The 20,032-nt window shown below is 47.3% G+C and overlaps 1 pseudogene; it reads left to right on the forward strand.

The window, feature by feature from the left end:
* Nucleotides 1–715: 715 nt before the first annotated feature.
* Nucleotides 716–19,712, forward strand: LOC103435176 (pentatricopeptide repeat-containing protein At5g16640, mitochondrial-like; annotated as a pseudogene).
* The last annotated feature ends 320 nt before the right edge of the window (nucleotides 19,713–20,032 follow it).

Consider the following 20,032-nt stretch of genomic DNA (forward strand, 5'->3'; position numbering starts at 1 on the left):
CCAAAAGCACTTTTACAAAAAAGTTTACTAAACACTCAGCTAATTTATTTCACAACCATTTATTCTCACAACAGCTTTTTTTCAAAGTATAACAATACCAAACCAGCCCTAACTCTCATCTCGCTACAGTGAAATGACATGGCTCCTTCCAAATCTTTCAACTAGAAAATCATCTATGTTTTTGTGGGCTTCGCCTCGAACTCAAGATCGAGGAGCAAACCTGACTTGAATTTCTAATGCAATTTTACTGGACCACTTACTGTCATTTTTATTTAGTTTTATTATTAGTGAGAGCTCTTAGGTTAAATTTTTATGATGGTGGGTTCAATGACACATTACTATTATTATTATTATTGAAGGAGATTAAGAGATTTTAATCTTAAATACTAGAATAAAAATCACAAATAACGTGGTGTGGGTTGAGATTAAATGGGCTCAAAACAATACGGATGTTGTTGCAGACGGGCCTGGGTTGAGAATATAGCCCAATATCAATACGCCGTCGTCTCGGCCGTCCCGCCGTTTTTCCTTTTCTTCGTCCTCTCTCCTTCAGTTCACGCAACACACCCAAATGAAACACCATTTTCTTGTCTCATTCAGGCTTTCAGTGACCAAATCTATCGTCTCAGATTGTTTCCGTTCATATTTTCTTCACATTTCAGTGCTTCTGCAGCAACTGCGATGCTCTGTGGTCGTAGCCGTTGCTTTAGAACTGTTGGAACTCTCGTCGGACCTCATAACTCCACCGGGAAAGCACTTGCCTGTGAGCCCACCAGCCATTTTTCTGAGCAACCATTAACCTCTTCCGAGCTCTCGCTACATTTTCCTCATCGTTTTCCTCAACAAACTCCAACCCAGGTTCTGATTTTAGCTCTGAATTCAAAGCTCGTTCTTTTGACAATGTTGGTTTTGATGATTCAAATCATGGGTATGATAGAGAAAGGAAAATGGGGTCTGAAATTTTGGGGGATTTGAGTTTCTTGGGAGGTAGGAAGAGTGATTGTGAGAGTGATGACAGCAAAAAATTTGGTATTTTTTTATGACATTGAAAGGTCTGGTGGTGGAGAAGAAGAGGGTAGTGGATGATAGTGATGATGGGGATGATGGGGATGATGCGGATTTAACGGTGTTGGATTCGTCAAGTCGGGTTCACGAGAAAGGCGAAAACTTTCGGAGAGTTGAAGGAGATGAAAAGGAATTTAGGCACCCATTGGTGAGAGAGGTTTGTAGGTTGATTGAGTTTAGGTCCGGTTGGAACCCTAAGCTTGAAGGGGAATTAAAGAACTTGTTAAAAGCTTGAAGCGGAGGCAAGTTTGCACCGTGTTGAAGTCTCAGAGTGATGAGAGAGTTGCTTTGAAGTTTTTCTATTGGGCTGATAGGCAGGGGAGGTATAAGCATCAACCAGTTGTGTACCATGCAATGCTTGAGGTGCTTAGCAAGACTAAGTTGTGTCAAGGTACTAAGAGGGTTCTCCGGCTCATGGCACGCAGGGGAATTGAGCGTAGCCCTGAGGCTTTTGGTTATGTGATGGTGTCGTATAGCAGGGCGGGCAAGTTGAGGCATGCATTGCGTGTGTTGACGTTGATGCAGAAAGCCGGGGTTGAGCTTGATGTGTCAATGTCCAACACTGCGATTCATGTTTTGGTGATGGGGAATAAGTTGGAGAAGGCTTTGAGAGTGTTGGAAAGGATGCAACTTATTGGGATTACACCAAACGTTGTCATTTACAATTGCTTGATAAAGGGGTATTGTGATGTGCATCGTGTTGTGGATGCATTGGAGCTGATTGATGAAATGCTGAAAAGTGGTTGTGCACCGGATAAAGTTAGTTACTATGCTGTGATGGGTTCTCCTTTGTAAGGAGAAGAGGGTCAAAGAAGTGAGGGAATTGATGGAGAAAATGATCAAGGACGGTGAATTGTTACCAGACCAGGTCACTTATAATAATCTTGTCCATATGCTTTCTAAGCATGGTTATGGAGACGAGGCTCTTGAGTTTTTAAGGGAAGCTGAAGAGAGGGGATATTGGTTTGATAAGGTTGGGTATAGTGCAATAGTTCATTCATTCTGTAAGGACGGTAGGATTGACAAGGCAAAAGAAATTGTGAATGAAATGTTCTAAAAAGGTTGCACTCCAGATGTTGTAATATACACTGCTGTTCTTGATGGGTATTGCCGACTGGGGAAGGTGGATCATGCTAAAAAGATGCTTCAACACATGTACAAGCATGGTTGCAGGCCAAATACAGTCTCTTATACAGCCCTATTAAATGGGCTTTGTCGTAGTCAGAACTCATTAGAGGCAAGTGAGATGATGAGCACGAGCGAGGAAGAATGGTGGACTCCGAATGCCATCACTTATAGTGTTGTGATGCATGGTCTCCGGAGGGAAGGGAAATTGGTTGAGGCCTGTGATATCGTCAGAGAGATGGTTAATAAGGGTTTTTTCCCATACCCAGTTGAAATTAATTTACTAATTCAGTCTCTCTGGCGAGAAGGGAAGATAAATGAGGCCAAACGTTTCATGGAGGAATATCTAAGCAAGGGATGTGCTGTTAATGTTGTAAATTTTACAACTGTGATTCATGGATATTGTCAAAAGAATGACTTGGACACTGCTTTGTCATTGCTTGATGACATGTATCTCAGCAACAAACACCCAGACACGGTCACTTATACAACAGTGATCAATGCGTTGGGAAAGAATGGTCGAATACAAGAGGCAACTGAACTTATGAAGAAATTGCTGAGTAAAGGGTTGGATCCGACTCCAGTAACATACAGGACAATCATACACTGGTATGTAAGTTCTATAGAGAGCAAACCCTTGTTTATCGTGTAAAAGTGTTTTGGAATAATAAGGAGACTAACATTAGCTACGTGGAATGGCTTATCAGAAATTGTATAATAAGGATAATAGCATCAAGCAATCTCGATAGAACTAGGACTTTATTATCTGTTATGTTTATTAGAGTTTTCACGGTGATAAAGATAGTTTGATAAGGATTACATAATGGGAAGTGTCCTTATTGAACTCCATCGTTTATGGTATAAAGCTAGGGTCCCTGCGCTCTCACAAAGGACACAAGATTTCAGATACTCAAGCCCCATTGATTGAGCCTTGTATCCGGTAGTGCAGAGTTGCAGAAGAACCCTTTTAACTAAAGCAGTAATGTCTTCATCAGGTAAGTGATTAAGTTGGTATTGTGATTTAGTTTTTCATAAGTTATACGTTTACATGGTATTGTCAAATGCGTAGGGTGGACGAGTTATTACAATTATTGGAGAAGATGTTCTTAAGGCAAAATTGCAAAACAGCATATAATCAAGTGATTGAGAAGCCTTGTAGTTTTGGGAACCTTGAGGAGGCTGATAAACTATTAGGTAAGGTGTTGAGAACAGCTTCAAGAGTTGATGCCAAGACATGCCATTCTCTTATGGATGGTTATTTGAGAAAAGGGAATCCTCTGTCAGCATATAAAGTGGCTTGTTGAATGTTCAATCAGAACCTTATTCCTGATTTAAAGTTATGTGAGAAGGTGACCAAGAGACTGATGTTAGACGGAAACTCCAAAGAGGCTGACAACCTAATGTTACGTTTTGTTGAGCGTGGATGCATATCAAACCAACATCAGGAACGTTTGCAAAGCTGATGAGAACTGTTCTGAGATCAGACTGCAAAAAGTATCGTTTCTATCCATACAGCATCATCTGCTGCTAATATTCTGTCTTGAAGGGCTTTAATATGGTAAGAGCATCCCTAATGGGGGTTTTATCCTCCTTGATTCTACCATATTTGTAGCTCTAATGAAATTTTTTAACGCCAATGGGCTGGAAAATGGGGCTACATCCACCACAATGGCTAGCAACTTCAATCCTTGGGTAGCGAGAAGTTAGGCTACATCTAGCCCCAAAAAATAGGGGGACCACACCAAATTGAGAGCCCAGTCTTGGTTTTTGTTTTTGTTTTTTTAGTTTAGAAATGGGTGAGCTCCATTTTTAATTCCAAAACATGATTTTTCAACCGTTTAGGATTTAAAGAGTTTATTTTCAACTGTTTGTTTGATTAAGAAAACATATACAAACAACGATTATTTTTTGTGTTATTGATTAGAAATTGTGCTTTGTGTTTAATTTTCTAGATTGAAAATTCATAAAAAAAAATTTGATGAAATTTAACATTGGTAGTTTAGAGACCTAAACCGAAAATATAAACAAATAACATAACTAAATTGTGATAAGATAATCCAATCCAATGATTGTGTTATGAAATAAAAATCTTGTTTGATTTTGGAGAATGTGTCAATCAGAGAAATAAACCAATGGTTGTTATGAAATGAAATCTTATCTTGTCTGATTTCATAAAAACAAACCAACATATGAGATTGAGATAAGATAATCAAAACCAATGATTGTTATGAAACAAAATCTTATCTTGTCTGATTTCATAGAAACAAACCAACGGTTAAGATTGAGATAAGAGAACCTACATCAGTGCATGTGATAGGTTTGTTTTGATACATATACTGTCTTCTTTGTGTATTCTATCAGTTTCACTTATATTTGGCTGCAGACGAGCAGGGAACACTTATCTTCATTTGAAAATTGTTTTCTACACTTTGAGTGTTACACAAAATTCATACTTTACCACAAACGTTTTGTTTTCCCTTCTTGTATTCAGAATGAAGGTGTTTGGGCCCAAAATAGCAGTTTGGGCCGAGGGAGGTATCACTTTCGGCCCGGGAAGACTACGGCGAGAAAGTCATGGGGGCTTCAGCTCATGGGCTTCTAGGCCTAGGTCGGTTAAATCAGAATGCAAGTCGAGTCCTAATACAATAGGGACCCTCGACGAGATCAGTAAAACTAGAAGGCGAATCCGGCTCAGTTAAGGACTAGATTCGTAGTCCTAGCAGAGGTAGGACTGATTGAGGTAACGTTAATCCGGAGAAGGAAACCTAGTTCGAATAGGATTAGAACTCGGGCTCGGTGTTCTGCTTCTATAAATACAAGACATTCAGCAATGGAAAAGCCCCACAAAAATCAATACAAAATTGCCCTGCGCAAACTCTCACAACTTGAGATCTTTTTCTTTTCCTTTTTCGCTGACACATCTTCCGTTGGCATCAACAGCACTGTGGAAGCAACCGGTGATATCTTAAGTCGGCATAGATAGCTCTGTCACCGTAGAGTCGGTCGGTCTCGCAGTATCTTCCGTTGGCATCAACAGCACTGCGGCGAGAACGGTCGATTGCCTATCCAAGTCTCGGTCGAGAAGGGTTTTCGAATCCTTGTTGGTCGAGGTCATCTCATTAGCCTTCTCGGCGAGGTGAGGTGTTACAGTTATTACATTCGGCACATTGTAAGCCGAATTCGGTTCGTGAACTTTGTAAGAAATAGCAGCCTTGTCTTCAGGCTCGAGAACCCAAGAGGCCGAGACGCGTTCCTTTCTCGGCCGCAATCGCAAGACGCAGAAGTCAGTAGCGCGACCCAACGCAGCATCATCAAATTTACTCCTCGGCCGAGCCTCGGCCGACGAGTTGGCACGCCCCGCAATCACCGAAGGACGTAGTTAGCTTAGAATATATTCGGCCTGCGCGCCACGTAGGCTTGGTAGATTTTAGGGTCAACATTTTGGCACGCCCGGTGGGACCCAGTGCTAAAACTACGAAGTTCATGCCAATTGAAACGCGATCGGTAAAAAAGAAAACAGCTATGGGAAAATCAACAGCCGATTTACCGATTCAGAACGTAGGACAAAGTGTGCCACAGGCGCAGAATCCCCTTAGCGCCGGGACACCTGAGTCCACAAGTGCGACTCGCCGAGAAAGGGAAGTTAATCTCGGCGGTCAACACCGCAGTCTAGAAATCCCTAACAGGAACACTTGTGTTCTCAATGAAGGGATAGTGGAGGATTGCGACGAGGATGGCGGTGAAGGATCTGACCCACCAACAAGGTCGTTTCTTCGAAAGCGACTCGACGAGCAGTCTCGGTCAGTTGAGCAGACGTTTAGCCGAGGTATTGACAAGCTACATGACGTGATACTCAATTCCACTGAGCAGCAAACCAGACTGCTCGAAATGCTGGTTAGTAAATTCAGTGACGGCAGGCCTTTCGATCCTCTCCAGCGCTTGCCACCAAGAAATAATCCGTTACCAATGGTACAGGCCGAGCCAATTCCTGCTCGGCCCAAACCAATTGACTTGGAAAAGGTCGGAGGGTCAAATAGTAGGTCGGACGGAATCGACCAGAGGGTCGAAGCAACACCTGTTGATATGACCGAGGTTCAGCGGATGATCGACTCGGCCATGAAGAAAGGGCCGAAGTTTCCTAAGTTTATCCATCCGTACCCGGCCTACATAGAAACGTTCGGATATCCGAAAGGTTTCAAGATTCCGGATTTTAGCCTTTTTGCCGGTGAATCGTCCTTGTCTTCGTTGGAGCACGTGGCTCGTTTCACCGCGCAATGCGGCGATGTTCATAGTGATTTCCATAAATTACGGCTGTTCAACTTCTCGTTGACCGGCTCGGCATTTGCTTGGTATATCAATCTCCCTCCTAATTCCATCCAAAATTGGGAGGAGTTGGTCGAGAAATTCCACGAGCAGTTTTATCGACCAGGGTTGGAGGTGTCGGTTTCTTCATTAGCAAGGATGGCTCAGGCATCAGATGAGTCCCCAATGGATTATCTTACCAGGTTCAAATCAGCCAGGAATTGGTGCCGAGTACCCTTGCCCGAAGTCGAGTTCGTCCGGCTTGCTTTGAACGGCCTCGACGTCGAATACAAAAAGAAATTCTTGGGGGCAAATGTTCGGGATATGTATGAATTAGCCCAACATGTCGAACAGTATGATTATTTGCTCCGCGAGGAAAAGATTTCGAAAACTCCGTCTCGGGGGACGATTTACAAGAATCCTACCGTCAGTTATGCGTCAACCGAGGATGAATGCGTTAGTGTGGATGCGGCTGAGATAGTAATAGATAAGCCATACGTTTGCAAGGCCTTGACTCAAGTTGACTCCAGGGAAGTCAAAAGCCGCTCGGCCACTGAAGGAACATTGAAATCGTCAAAAGTATATACTTTTGATATTACAAAGGCTGACGCAATTTTTGATCAACTGTTGTCAGCAAGGATCATCAAACTTCGGCCTGGTCACAACATTCCCAAGGCCGAAGAGCTTAAAGGAAAGGTGTATTGCAAATACCATAATTCAAGTAAACATACGACAAACAATTGTGTCGTATTTCGAGACAACGTCCAGAGCTGGATTGATAATGGAAAACTGAAATTTCCAGAGAAGAAGATGAGTATTGATGCTGATCCTTTCCCCACAGCAACCGTGAATATGGTCGATGCATACCTACCTAAGGACAAAGGAAAAGGGAAGGCCGAAGTTGTTGCGACGCAAGACTTTCGTACTCAGAATTCTCGGCCACGTTTCATGGCCGATTTTCGTTCGAACAAACCACCTACAGCTTTAACAGGACCTGCTATTGTTAAACCTATGAGGGATTATAGCACCGATGAAGATAGTGGGACGGCGGTTTTTTGCAGTAAATGTAGAGCGAAGGTCGGCAGTGAGCCAGAGAAGAAACCATCTTCGCCTATCACAGAACGACCTACGGCCGCAATTCAGCAAAAAGCAGCCGGCGTCGGCCGACACCAAGGGGTTTTTGATAGGCTCGGCCCAAAAGTGAAGATGGAAGAGACATCCTCAGTCAGGCGGCGCCTCGATTTTGGCGCTTCATTTTATGACGAGGACTATTATACGCGTAATTCTGGTAGTTCGGAATCGTCGCGGAGTCAAAAAACCTTCAAACCTCCCGAGCCTAAAGATCAACGTTGGTACACGTATCATTCTTCGAAAGGCGTCTACACCGCGTTGTCCAAATCCCAGAAACGCCGGCACCAGAGGATAGATTGCATGGCCCGTCGGCAGGCAGCCCAAGAAACTTCGGCCCCTAAATGGCGGCCGAAGGACACAGTTGCTACTGGTGATGAACGACCATCTCCAGCTATTATGACAGAGTTGGGTCAGGGGAAACGGTTGGTCGATCGAGATATCGAGACCACGTTCGAAGAAGCCGATAAACGGATCAAACTTCTTCTTCGCCCAGGGGAGATGAAGGCACGCCTCGAGCATTTCAGGCAAGAGGCCGAGAGCAAATTAGCCCAGCCAGCTATACAAGAACCGTTGATTAAAATTCGACGGAATTTGCATCCACCATTCCTTGGGGAGGCTTTAGAATATATGCGCGAATTCCATAAGAAACATTCGGCCAACGATCTGTATGGTTTGCCGAAAGCATGCCAGGACACCATTGATCTAGTCCTGACTTGTCCGGACGCCGAGCGCGTCATCCAGAAGACCTCTGACCCGGGATTGAAGGCAAGGTTCCAGCACATACGAGAAGCCCGTGTCCTTGGATTTGAAGTCGACCCATACACTGATATCGTTGCAGCCGACCTTCCTTTCTCAATGGAGGATCTTCAGTATTTACGATATCACTTCGAAGTATTTTCGGCGGTTTCTCTCTTCGGCCTCACGACCGATGAAGTAGCACGTGTTGCACGTCTGGATGCTTATCTCGATACCAGAGATGCCCGGCTACACTACCAAGAGCAGGTGCAGGTCCTGACCCCAAGCACACTGTCGATCTCAACCTCGCCTGCGGCGGTCACACAGAACCAACAAGCTGCCGAAGCAGCACCGCAGGTTCAAACCCTCGAAGAAGGGACAGAGGAGTCTTTTTGTCCAACTCTGACAAAAACAGAGCCCGCAGTCGTCGACCAAACGAGGGATGAGGTTAGCAAGGAGGGTCCCAACCCGATGGGCCCGTCAGTCTTGGATAACATGGAAATTAGTATGGTCCATGTGTTACCTGCTGATTTTCAATCAAGCACGGCTCAACCGAATTTCCTCGATGGTGATGTAGTCGCCGAGGAAACTGGCCATGTGGATTTTGTGTCTATTGCTGAAGATGAGTCAACAACGAAAGATGACAGTCTGAAGGCCGCTTTGACCGAATTATTTCCTCGTTCGTCATCGGCCGCACTCCACCATTTAAAGCCATTGTATGTGACGGCCCACATCGAGGGATATCCCGTTTCTAAAGTTTTTGTCGACTGTGGCGCGACCGTCAATATCCTGCCTCTGAACATCATGAAGGCCTTGCGTCGCTCGAACGACGAACTTATTCCGTCAGGGATCACAATGAGTAGTTTCGTCGGCGACAAATCGCAAACCAAGGGTGTACTTCCGTTAACTGTGACTATTGCCGGTCGCACTCACATGACCGCTTTTTTTGTAGTTGATTCCAAAACCGAGTATAATGCACTGCTCGGTCGAGATTGGATTCATCAAACCAGTTGTATTCCTTCCTCATTGTATCAAGTGCTTGTTTTTTGGGACGGCAAATCGGTCACTGTTCACCCAGCCGATAACCAGCCCTTTGAAACTAACATGATCCAAGCACGGTATTATGATGACCACGTCGGCTACATTACTTTGCAAGGCTTCAATGATGAAGGCCGGCCGACTCGGATTTCTGTACAGAAAGCTATCGAGGTTGGCGCCGAGACTGTCCACCAGGATTCGGCGAGACTCGGATTAGCCAATTTCCTCCCCGAGGCCGATGTCTGACACCGATCGAGAAGCACGTAGGGCCGCGGTTTCATCTACTATGGAACGACTGCTGGCCCATTGGTATACTATATCTAAACAGCCAAATTCGGGCGTTAACCTCGTCGAGTTCCTGGCCGAAGGAGATAATGGTCCTGTTTTGTCTCTTGATAAAATTCAAGCCGCCCCGGCCGCGCTCGAAGACCATCGGCCCCAAGTTAAGGATCCCCTGGAAGAGATTAATGTTGGGACGGCCGAGGACCCACGGCCTTTGTTTATTAGTGCTTTACTTCCCCAACAAATGAAAGATGAGCTTCGTGCCTTGCTTACGGAGTTCAAAGATTGCTTTGCTTGGAGTTATCATGAAATGCCCGGCTTAGATCGTGCTTTGATCGAGCATGAATTACGTATTAAGCCCGGATTCAAGCCTTTCCGTCAGCCACCTCGTCGATTCTCGACCGAAGTACAACTCAGTGTTAAGGACGAATTAGTTCGGCTTTTGAAAGCCGGGTTCATTCGGACAGCTCGATATGTCGAATGGTTGGCGAATATTGTTCCTGTATTAAAGAAAAGTGGTGCACTGCGCATCTGTACCGATTTTCGCAATCTGAATCTGGCAACGCCCAAAGATGAGTATACAATGCCGATTTCAGATCTGTTAATCGATGCCGCGGCGAATCATGCGATCTTATCTTTTCTGGATGGACATGCCGGATATAACCAAATATTTATTGCCGAAGCCGATGTGCACAAAACTGCTTTCCGGTGCCCGGGGGCACTCGGCACTTACGAATGGGTTGTCATGCCATTCGGCCTCAAGAATGCCGGCGCCACATACCAACGGGCGATGAACACCATCTTCCATGATTTAATTGGCACCATCGTCGAAGTTTATATCGACGATGTTGTCGTCAAATCTAAACGCCGACAGACACATCTGGACGATCTCCGACAGGCTTTTCTCCGTATGCGTCAGCACAACCTCAAGATGAATCCTGCCAAGTGTGCCTTCGGTGTATCGGCCGGGAATTTTCTTGGTTTCCTCGTACATCATCGGGGGATTGAAGTCGATGAGAACAAGGCACGCGCAATCATCACCGCCCCACCCCCAACAACGAAGAAACAATTACAGTCCTTACTCGGCCAGATCAATTTTTTACGCCGATTTATTGCTAATTCGGCAGGTAAAATGAAAGCCTTTTCCACACTTTTGAAGCTCAAGGACTCCGATACGTTCATGTGGAATGAGGAGCACCAGGCGGCGTTCACACAGATCAAGGTTTCCCTTACAAACCCACCTGTCCTGGTCCCTCCTCAGCGCGGTAAGCCTCTCAAGCTGTACATTTCGGCGGCCGCCGAGTCCATCGGTTGCCTTCTCGCGCAAGACAATGATGCCGGCCGGGAACAGGCTATCTTCTACCTCAGCCGTAATCTGAGTCCTCCGGAGATCAATTATTCCGCCGTTGAGAAGCTCTGTCTCGCCGTGTTCTTCGCTGCATCCAAGCTTAGGCATTACATGCTCCCGTCGGTCACCCAAGTCATTGCCCAGACCGACGTTATCCGGTACATGCTTACCCGGCCAATTGTGAAGGGCCGAATTGGGAAATGGACGATGGCGTTGTCCGAGTTTAGTTTGCAATACGTGCCGCAAAAAGCTGTGAAGGGACAGGCGTTGGCCGATTTCCTTGCCCAGCACCCTTCGCCTTATGATTTCGGGGGTGCTGATGTTGAGATTGGCATGGTGGTGACCCGCGACAACTATTGGACGATGTATTTCGATGGTTCCAGTACTTCGTCCTCGGCCGGTGCAGGCATCGTCATTCAGTCTCCTCACAACGATCGTTGGTATTTTTCGCTCAAATTGGATTTTGACTGTACCAATAATCAGGCCGAGTACGAGGCTCTGGTCATTGGTCTAGGCCTCCTTCTTGACCTACATGCCACTCGTGTCCTCGTCCGCGGGGATTCTGAACTAGTAATTAACCAAATTAATGGGTCTTTTCGCTGCATGAGTTGTACTCTGGCGCCTTACCACATGATCGCCAGCTATTTGGCCGAGTCCTTTGACGGCATTACATTCGAGCATATTTCTCGGGGTCATAATACCGACGCAGACGAGTTGGCTCAAATCGCCTCCGGTGCACAACTCCTGGGGGGCAAGCTAGGCCGGGAGATACCAATATTGCAACAATTATACCCGGCCTTGGTTGATCAGCAAATCCTCCGTCGAGACAATGTGATACGCACCAGGGTCATGTCCTTGCCTTCGTTGTTGGATCGGCAGGACCAGGACTCTATAGAAATTTGCGCGGCCGAGGCAGTACCAGATGATTGGAGAAAGCCCATTATGCAGTACCTTGACAATCCTAACGGAAAACACAGTCGCAGGACACGGGCTCACGCCACGAACTATGTCACGTACCAGAGCGAGTTGTACCGAAAGGGCGAAGATGGTTTGTTATTGCTATGCCTCGGCCCTCAAGAGAGTGCTCGAGCGATCGCAGAGGTTCATGAAGGGGTATGCGGAGCTCACCAGTCTGGACGAAAAATGCGATGGCTACTCCGACGACACGGTTATTTTTGGCCGAGAATACTGAAAGATTGTATCGAGTTTGCACGAGGATGCGTGCAGTGCCAAATCCATGGGCCTATACAAAGGGTCCCGGCCGAATCGCTACATTCGGTCATTAAGCCGTGGCCGTTTAGAGGATGGGCCATGGACGTAATCGGCAAAATCACGCCGACTTCTGGAGCTGCTAGGCATGCATGGATAATAGTCGCAACTGATTACTTTACTAAGTGGGTCGAAGCAAAATCATATGCCGAATTAACGTCTAAAGAAGTTTGCGATTTCGTGGAGGAACACATTGTGACCCGGTTCGGTGTGCCAGAAACGATCATAACCGACAATGGAACAATCTTCACAGCTGAAAGGTTTAAGGAATACACGGCCAATTTGAAAATTCGGCTGGAACAGTCCACACCGTATTATCCACAGGCGAATGGGCAGGCCGAGGCAAGTAATAAAGTGTTGATTGGCATCCTCGAAAAAATAATAAAAGAGAGGCCTGGCATGTGGCATTTGAAGTTGAACGAGGCATTATGGGCATACCGAACGTCGTCCCGATCGGCGACTGCAACAACCCCGTACGCATTGACTTACGGACACGATGCGGTGCTACCAGTCGAGTTGAGCATAAATTCGTTGCGATTAATTGAACAAAGTAGTTTGTTTAGCGCCGAATATAATCAGTCCATGAGACAGGAACTAGAAGATTTGGAAGAAGCGCGACTTGACGCTTATAACTTACTGGTAGCACAGAAACAGATTGCCGAGCGAGCCTATAACCAAAAGGTACGACAGAAAACGTTCGGCGAGGGTGAATTGGTGTGGCAAACGGTGTTGCCCGTAGGAATAAAAGATCCTAGGTTCGGCAAGTGGTCGCCGAATTGGGAAGGGCCGTTCATTGTGCATAAGGTATACGGTAAAGGGGCGTATCATCTCAAAGACCGGACTGGAGTAGTTCACAAATTACCAATTAATGGGAAATTCTTGAAGAAATACTATCCGGTCACATGGGAAATGCGTGAATAAAAAGTTTGTTGTAGGAAAAGTCATTCCATTAAAATTGACAGGTATTACAAAAATGAGTAGGTCTAATATATTCAAGGAGACGAGGGAAGAAGAGTGCTGAGCAGAGCTTTCAATTCCAACCACCGCACGTCGGCCATGATGACTTCGGCTTGCCGATTCTTTTTGTCTAGCCTCAGGCGCTCGACCCGCTTTTTGGCCGCCGCATACTCAGTTAGGCGATCCTTCCCGCCTGACTCGAAGTCCCTCGCAAGTTCAGAAGCAATGACCGACCGGCGTTTTGTTAGTTCGGCCATCTGACGGTCGAGCTCGGCTAACGCTTCTCCTTTTGCCCGTAGATCGTCAATCTTCGGACGGAGGGTGTCTTGAACGGCCGTGGCGGCTTGCAGGTCCTGTTCGGCCTTCAGAGCAGTCTGGAAGATGCCAAATGTCTCCCGAACGCGCTCCAAAGCAGACGATGCCCGAACAATGGCATCTCCGCTTAGGCGACCGTCGGCCCCAAGGTCGTTCAGACACACGCCGAGCAGATCAAGACCGTTGCGCTCAAGTACTTGCGATGAAGAGAGCGACAGGACTTCTCGCAACTGGGTTAGGGCGCTTGGATCGGCAGCCTCAGTTGGAGCGACCGAAGGGCCGGACTCTGCAGTCGTACTGGAGAGGAGAGCTTTGAATTCAACCTCCCATGAAGCCTGCACGAATAAACAAGGTTAAGCTTAAAGGAAGTCATGACAAGAATAGCAAGAAGGTGTCGTTTTTTAACCTGCTGAGAGGAGACCTCGGCCATGTCCCCAGGGTCGTTGCTCGAACCTAAAGAACTCAATGGCCGAGCCCAGTGTCTCAGATTGCTTCTCACTTCACGAGGCCGATGGAGGTTATCTACGTTTGATGGCCACTGAGGCGGCCAGGAAATATAGATAACGCCCTTCGGCGCATAGAATTGACGGTGAAAAGAATGTACAGGCACCTGACATTTAGTTTTTCCTTGTTTAGAATTCTAAAGCAGAAAAGCAATCAGGAGGAAAATTGAAGGTACTTACAAAAGCCGAGGTAACCTCTTGTGGAGGGATGTGGAAGCCTTGGTCTTGAGGATGGATCGGCGATTCCGCCGTGGCCTCGGGTTCCTCGAGCAGGCGTTTGCCACGGTCGGCTGCCGATGGGCCGATTGGCGCAGCTGCTTCAGTGGAGGCAGGGACGCCCTGGTCTTGAGAAGGAACGAGAGGTTCGGCCGCCGGGGTCGGTTCCTCGACCGTGTGTTTGCCACGATTGGCCGAGGAGGGGCCGGGTTGAACCGCCATCTCGGATACTGGAAGAGTTCGTTGACGAGTAGGAGGACGACGCGCCAGCGGGACCTCGTCGCTCCCCTCACTCTCTTCCAGCACGAAGACCGTGGGCTTTGGATTCTTGGGAGAGTTTTCCTCGGTCGTAGGAACCGCCTGGTGTGAGACAGGTGCCTTCTCGACAGAGGGAGGTACGACTGATTCGCCGGCCACAGAAGCAGGCCGCGCTGGGATCGTCTCTATGGCCGAAGCCGGTTGTTTCTTGACCCCAGAATGGCCGGCGGCGGGAGAAGGGGAAGCACTGGGAGTCGTCGTGTGGCTGGAAATAACGTGGATCTCCCGTGCACCTTTCTTCGCCAGTTGCTTGACCCGCTTGGCAGGCGGGGAAGGCTTGATAGCCGGCCCGACCTCTTGGCGAGGCCGTTTGGTCAGCCCGGCCCTACCAGCAGGTTTGTCTTTTTTGGCCACGACCGATTTTTTCCCGGCCATAGCAGCGGCAACTACCTCTGTCTTTCTCAAAGGCCGACTACCTAAAAGGATAAAGACAATTCAGTAAGGCGTACAACAGGCAAGGTTGAAGAAAAAGGGGGAATTGAACAACTACCTTGAGAATGGGGGGCCGGGGCTTTCTTAGGTCGGTTACCGAAGAGCCTGTTTAGTACATCCTCGACCGGCGTACCGAAGAACTCTTGAGTGTAATTTTCCCACCACTCACCGAAGGTGTCAGTGCAATGGGTTTCTGGGGTGGCCGGTCGTAGGCGAAATCTTTGGCAGTACTCTTGAAACTCCTCCGCGGCAGTCCTGCACTCGTTCTCTGAAGAGCGAGGCTCGCGTCCGCGGCTCAATACTGTGCGGGAAGAGAGAAGGGGGACGGGACAACCCTGAAGATAGCCGAGCTGACGGGCAAGGAAGTTCGGATGGTACACTTCCCACCCCGACCGTTTCCCGTCGCAGCCGAGAGGAAGGTCGCGAGCAAGCACGAACGACCCCCAGGTTCGGCGAAGAGCGGCGTCCTCCTCTGCCGCCCACGTAGAGGTAGGCAGTTTGATGGAGGGGGGGTAATCACGACGACGACAAATCAGGAATTCGTCGCTTGTGAGATCGTCAAGGGCAAAGAGGTACCTAAACACCTCTTCGGCCTGATGAGGAGGCGTTGGTCGGGAGGCTAGCTGAGGACCAAGAGCCTCTGTTGCTGAGAAATCAGCTATAGCCGGCCGAAGGGAGGCGAAGTACACCTGCAACCAGAGCTGGAAGACCCAGAGAGGGCCATTCTGGTGGGGGTCCACCGTGTGGAGAGTCGCCTCGGCCAGGCAACGGAAGAGGTGGGCAAGAATATTAGAACTCAGCGCCAGGACGCGACCACTGGCCAGGGCTTCGGCCACTGGCATATTCTCGACCAAACATTTGTTTGATTTGGTACAACAAATGTATTTATTGTACCAGTAGAAGAGGAAGGCTTCATGCTCTCCTTCTCGCAGGTCCTCTTCCCCTCGACCGGCGAAGTGAAGGTAGAGGGTGTTGTAGTTGAGAAAGTTCTTGTGGAGCTTCTGTATTTCATCCCTCGACGGGATGTGACCGTCACTATTCAGGGTCTCGAAGGCTCGACGGTCGAAGAGCGTCTTCAGATCGATATTCGACGGGTGCCCGGAGAGGGTCGCGTCGATAGGGATCCCGGTGGCCGAGGTCCCCAAAATGGCGGTGATGTCCAGGATGGTGGGACCAATGGGACCAAGGGGAAGGACCATTGTGTTGGTGGCTGAGCACCAGAAGCATAGAGCGGCTAGGAGCAGCTCCTTGTCAGGGACAATGTCCATCGACGAAAGGAGGATGGCGTCGTAGATGCCCAGGATTTTCCATTTTTCGCCGAAGAGCCGTTCCATTCGGACAACCCAGGTCGCCCAGGTGGTGGTCGTCGAGGGCCAGGAGCCTTGGGGCTTTGCCGCCTCCCATCTCGACCATTCGAACCCTTGGAGCAAGGGTGTAAGGCAGTGTTCCTGGAGAAGACCAGTGATGGTCGGCGGGATTGTTGCCTTGAAGAGAGGACCCAGGATTTGGTGGACGGTGCTCATGTCGTTCTCGAACCGTATATTCTTGATCGAGCTCCGATCAAGGATCTTCTGATGCTGGTCGCATTCCCGGGAAAGCTTGGAGATGAAGGAGGCCATTGTAAAAGCACAGCGTAAGGAGGTTTTTTGGGTTGGGGATTTGAGGACGAAAGCTTGGAATGGAGGAATGCACTTGAGAGCAAGAGTAGGGAATTTCAGGAAGTTTGAGAACGTAAAGTACAAATGAGGAAATTTCGGTATTTATAGAGTAATGGGAGGAAGAGCAATCGTTCGAAATTCAAAGCAAAGGGCAACATCGACCGGAGGAATCGTTGATCATGATGAGCATTTGGGGAATGCGGTTGAGAAGACCGACGGTTTTAGGTTTTGGGGGCGCACGATCGCGTGTGACGGCGAAGTTAATGACGAAAGACGGTTCGACGCCTGCACGATGACAGGAGGGCTCACGGACTGATGAAATGGCTCGCGGATTGAGATAGTGGTCATAATGACGAGACGGTTCGGGCAGGCGCACGCTTCAGACGTCATTATCGGGGATTGGCCATGTTAGGGGATGCCACGTGGCGAGTGGTTTAGCAGGATCAAGATCGTGCGATCATGTTCAATAAATGCGCCTTGGAACTCGGGTATTGGGATCCTGAGTGGTAGATTCGCTTCTTCAAGGCCGAAACTCGGCCGAAGGTTTCAGGCCGAGGACCTCAAAAGCGAGGGGGCAATGTTTGGGCCCAAAATAGCAGTTTGGGCCGAGGGAGGTATCACTTTCGGCCCGGGAAGACTACGGCGAGAAAGTCATGGGGGCTTCAGCTCATGGGCTTCTAGGCCTAGGTCGGTTAAATCAGAATGCAAGTCGAGTCCTAATACAATAGGGACCCTCGACGAGATCAGTAAAACTAGAAGGCGAATCCGGCTCAGTTAAGGACTAGATTCGTAGTCCTAGCAGAGGTAGGACTGATTGAGGTAACGTTAATCCGGAGAAGGAAACCTAGTTCGAATAGGATTAGAACTCGGGCTCGGTGTTCTGCTTCTATAAATACAAGACATTCAGCAATGGAAAAGCCCCACAAAAATCAATACAAAATTGCCCTGCGCAAACTCTCACAACTTGAGATCTTTTTCTTTTCCTTTTTCGCTGACACATCTTCCGTTGGCATCAACAGCACTGTGGAAGCAACCGGTGATATCTTAAGTCGGCATAGATAGCTCTGTCACCGTAGAGTCGGTCGGTCTCGCAGTATCTTCCGTTGGCATCAACAGCACTGCGGCGAGAACGGTCGATTGCCTATCCAAGTCTCGGTCGAGAAGGGTTTTCGAATCCTTGTTGGTCGAGGTCATCTCATTAGCCTTCTCGGCGAGGTGAGGTGTTACAGTTATTACATTCGGCACATTGTAAGCCGAATTCGGTTCGTGAACTTTGTAAGAAATAGCAGCCTTGTCTTCAGGCTCGAGAACCCAAGAGGCCGAGACGCGTTCCTTTCTCGGCCGCAATCGCAAGACGCAGAAGTCAGTAGCGCGACCCAACGCAGCATCATCAAATTTACTCCTCGGCCGAGCCTCGGCCGACGAGTTGGCACGCCCCGCAATCACCGAAGGACGTAGTTAGCTTAGAATATATTCGGCCTGCGCGCCACGTAGGCTTGGTAGATTTTAGGGTCAACAGAAGGACGCTGACATAATGCATGGTTAAAAAGGGTGTGATCAGCTGCAATGAGTCAGAGATTTGGCTCGTATTAGAGTTTTTAATCTGTAGTTAATTCCTTGTGCCATTTGAAATGCCAAGAACATCATAATCCTGGCTATTATTCCTTTAATACTGTCATTTCTAATCATTATATAATCTGCTTGCTGCAACTGATTGGTGGCTCTGAATTTCCTGCAGCTAGGTATTTACCGTGGCTTTAGAACTCGTTAGTTCTTCTATTAACGTCAAGTACGCAATTCCTTTTTCCTCGCAGACCTCTGTTTCAAGGGCATCAGGATGAGGATGTCTGCACTTCATTGAGCCTGACAGTTGATTCCAAGACCTTGGTACTGCTTTGAGGGTGCATGCTTGACAGAACCAGCTGTGCCTTCGTACAGAGCTCAGAGGTTTGCTTTCAGACATGCTTTTGTGAGCTTTCGGTTAATGGTTTCATACGAGGATTTATTTCACACCAGCTGTTCCTTCGTACAGAGGTCAGAGGTTTGCTTTCAGAGTTGTGCTTTTGTGAGCTTTTGGTGAATGGCTTCATATGAGTGTTTAATCTACTCTGAACAACTTCGAGCACCTAGCAAATGGAAAGTACAAGTTTGACAGGTGTAGGCCTAGTCGCTTGAATTATTATCAATTAGTGCTAAAAAAAAATGAAAAAGCAGAAGGAAAAAGGAACTAAAAGCATGGTTTTGCTGGTGAATGCTTGGGAAGTATCCCTTGGGGAATGCCTCTTCCAGACGCAATCCACGTGACAACTTTTGATTTTGTCTCCTCCATTATTGGTCAGATGAGAGCCAAAATGTATGGACTTCAATGTTTTGAGTACTGCAGTTCCTCTCGCTAAGCAGTTTGGAAATAAAGGAAACTTATGCAGTTAAAAGTTGATGCAGATCTTTTTCCAGTGCATGGAATATGAGATTCCACAGGAAATGGAGCCACAATTTCTTGCAATGGTGCACTCGTCAGAGCTGATTACCAGAGATTCAGCGATACGTGACTTAATTTTGAAGAGGGATCCATTGCTTTTCCTGTCTCAATCAAGCAAAGGGGCTTCCCCGTTGCAACAAAAATATGGTTTGTTCTTTCCTGTGATCCATCAAAAGTTTATCGACATTCAGTGCTACTATGTTGTGGGGCTTCACTTTTGCATTATTTGAAGAGATAAAAGGGGTGTCTTTGTGTTTAAAGCCACCGTATGGAGCCTTCTAAAATGTCTCCTTCATCATGGACAACCCATTCGCGGCCAAAGATTCTACTGTTGCAATGCATAAACAGCTTTATTATCTCATTCATCTCCGTGAGCATTCTTTGTTTACCCCTGGCGTATGTTGCTAAATTTCTGTAGCATTACAATGTTGATTAGTGCATTATTTGAGGCAAAACACTTGCTTGGCGTCTAGTTTCTGCCTACTTCGACTCCTGCCATGTAAAATATCTGAAACTGAGTGAGCCCTTTCGTCTTGGAAGTATGCCTGTCTTTTGGATTCTGCTGTGAAACGTTTCTGGTCTTTACTGTATATCGTCCCTTGAATACTGCTTGCATTGGGGAACAAGTTTGAAGTTACTGCTGCAAAAAGTCCGTATGTTCCGTGCATAATGCATGAAGTTAATCAGAGCATAGCTTTTGTTTTTTTTTTTTTTTTTTTTTTTTTTTTTGCATTTTTCCAACGTAACACTAGGTTCGCTTCTTTGTCGTCTTCTTCCTTTTTCTCAAGATGTTTCTCGTGGATTGATGAATTTACTTATGACATTTCATATTTGTCCGGACATCAAGACGACTCCGACA

This window comes from Malus domestica, chromosome 05 (genome assembly GCF_042453785.1).
Source record: "Malus domestica chromosome 05, GDT2T_hap1".
Taxonomy (NCBI): Eukaryota; Viridiplantae; Streptophyta; class Magnoliopsida; order Rosales; family Rosaceae; genus Malus; species Malus domestica.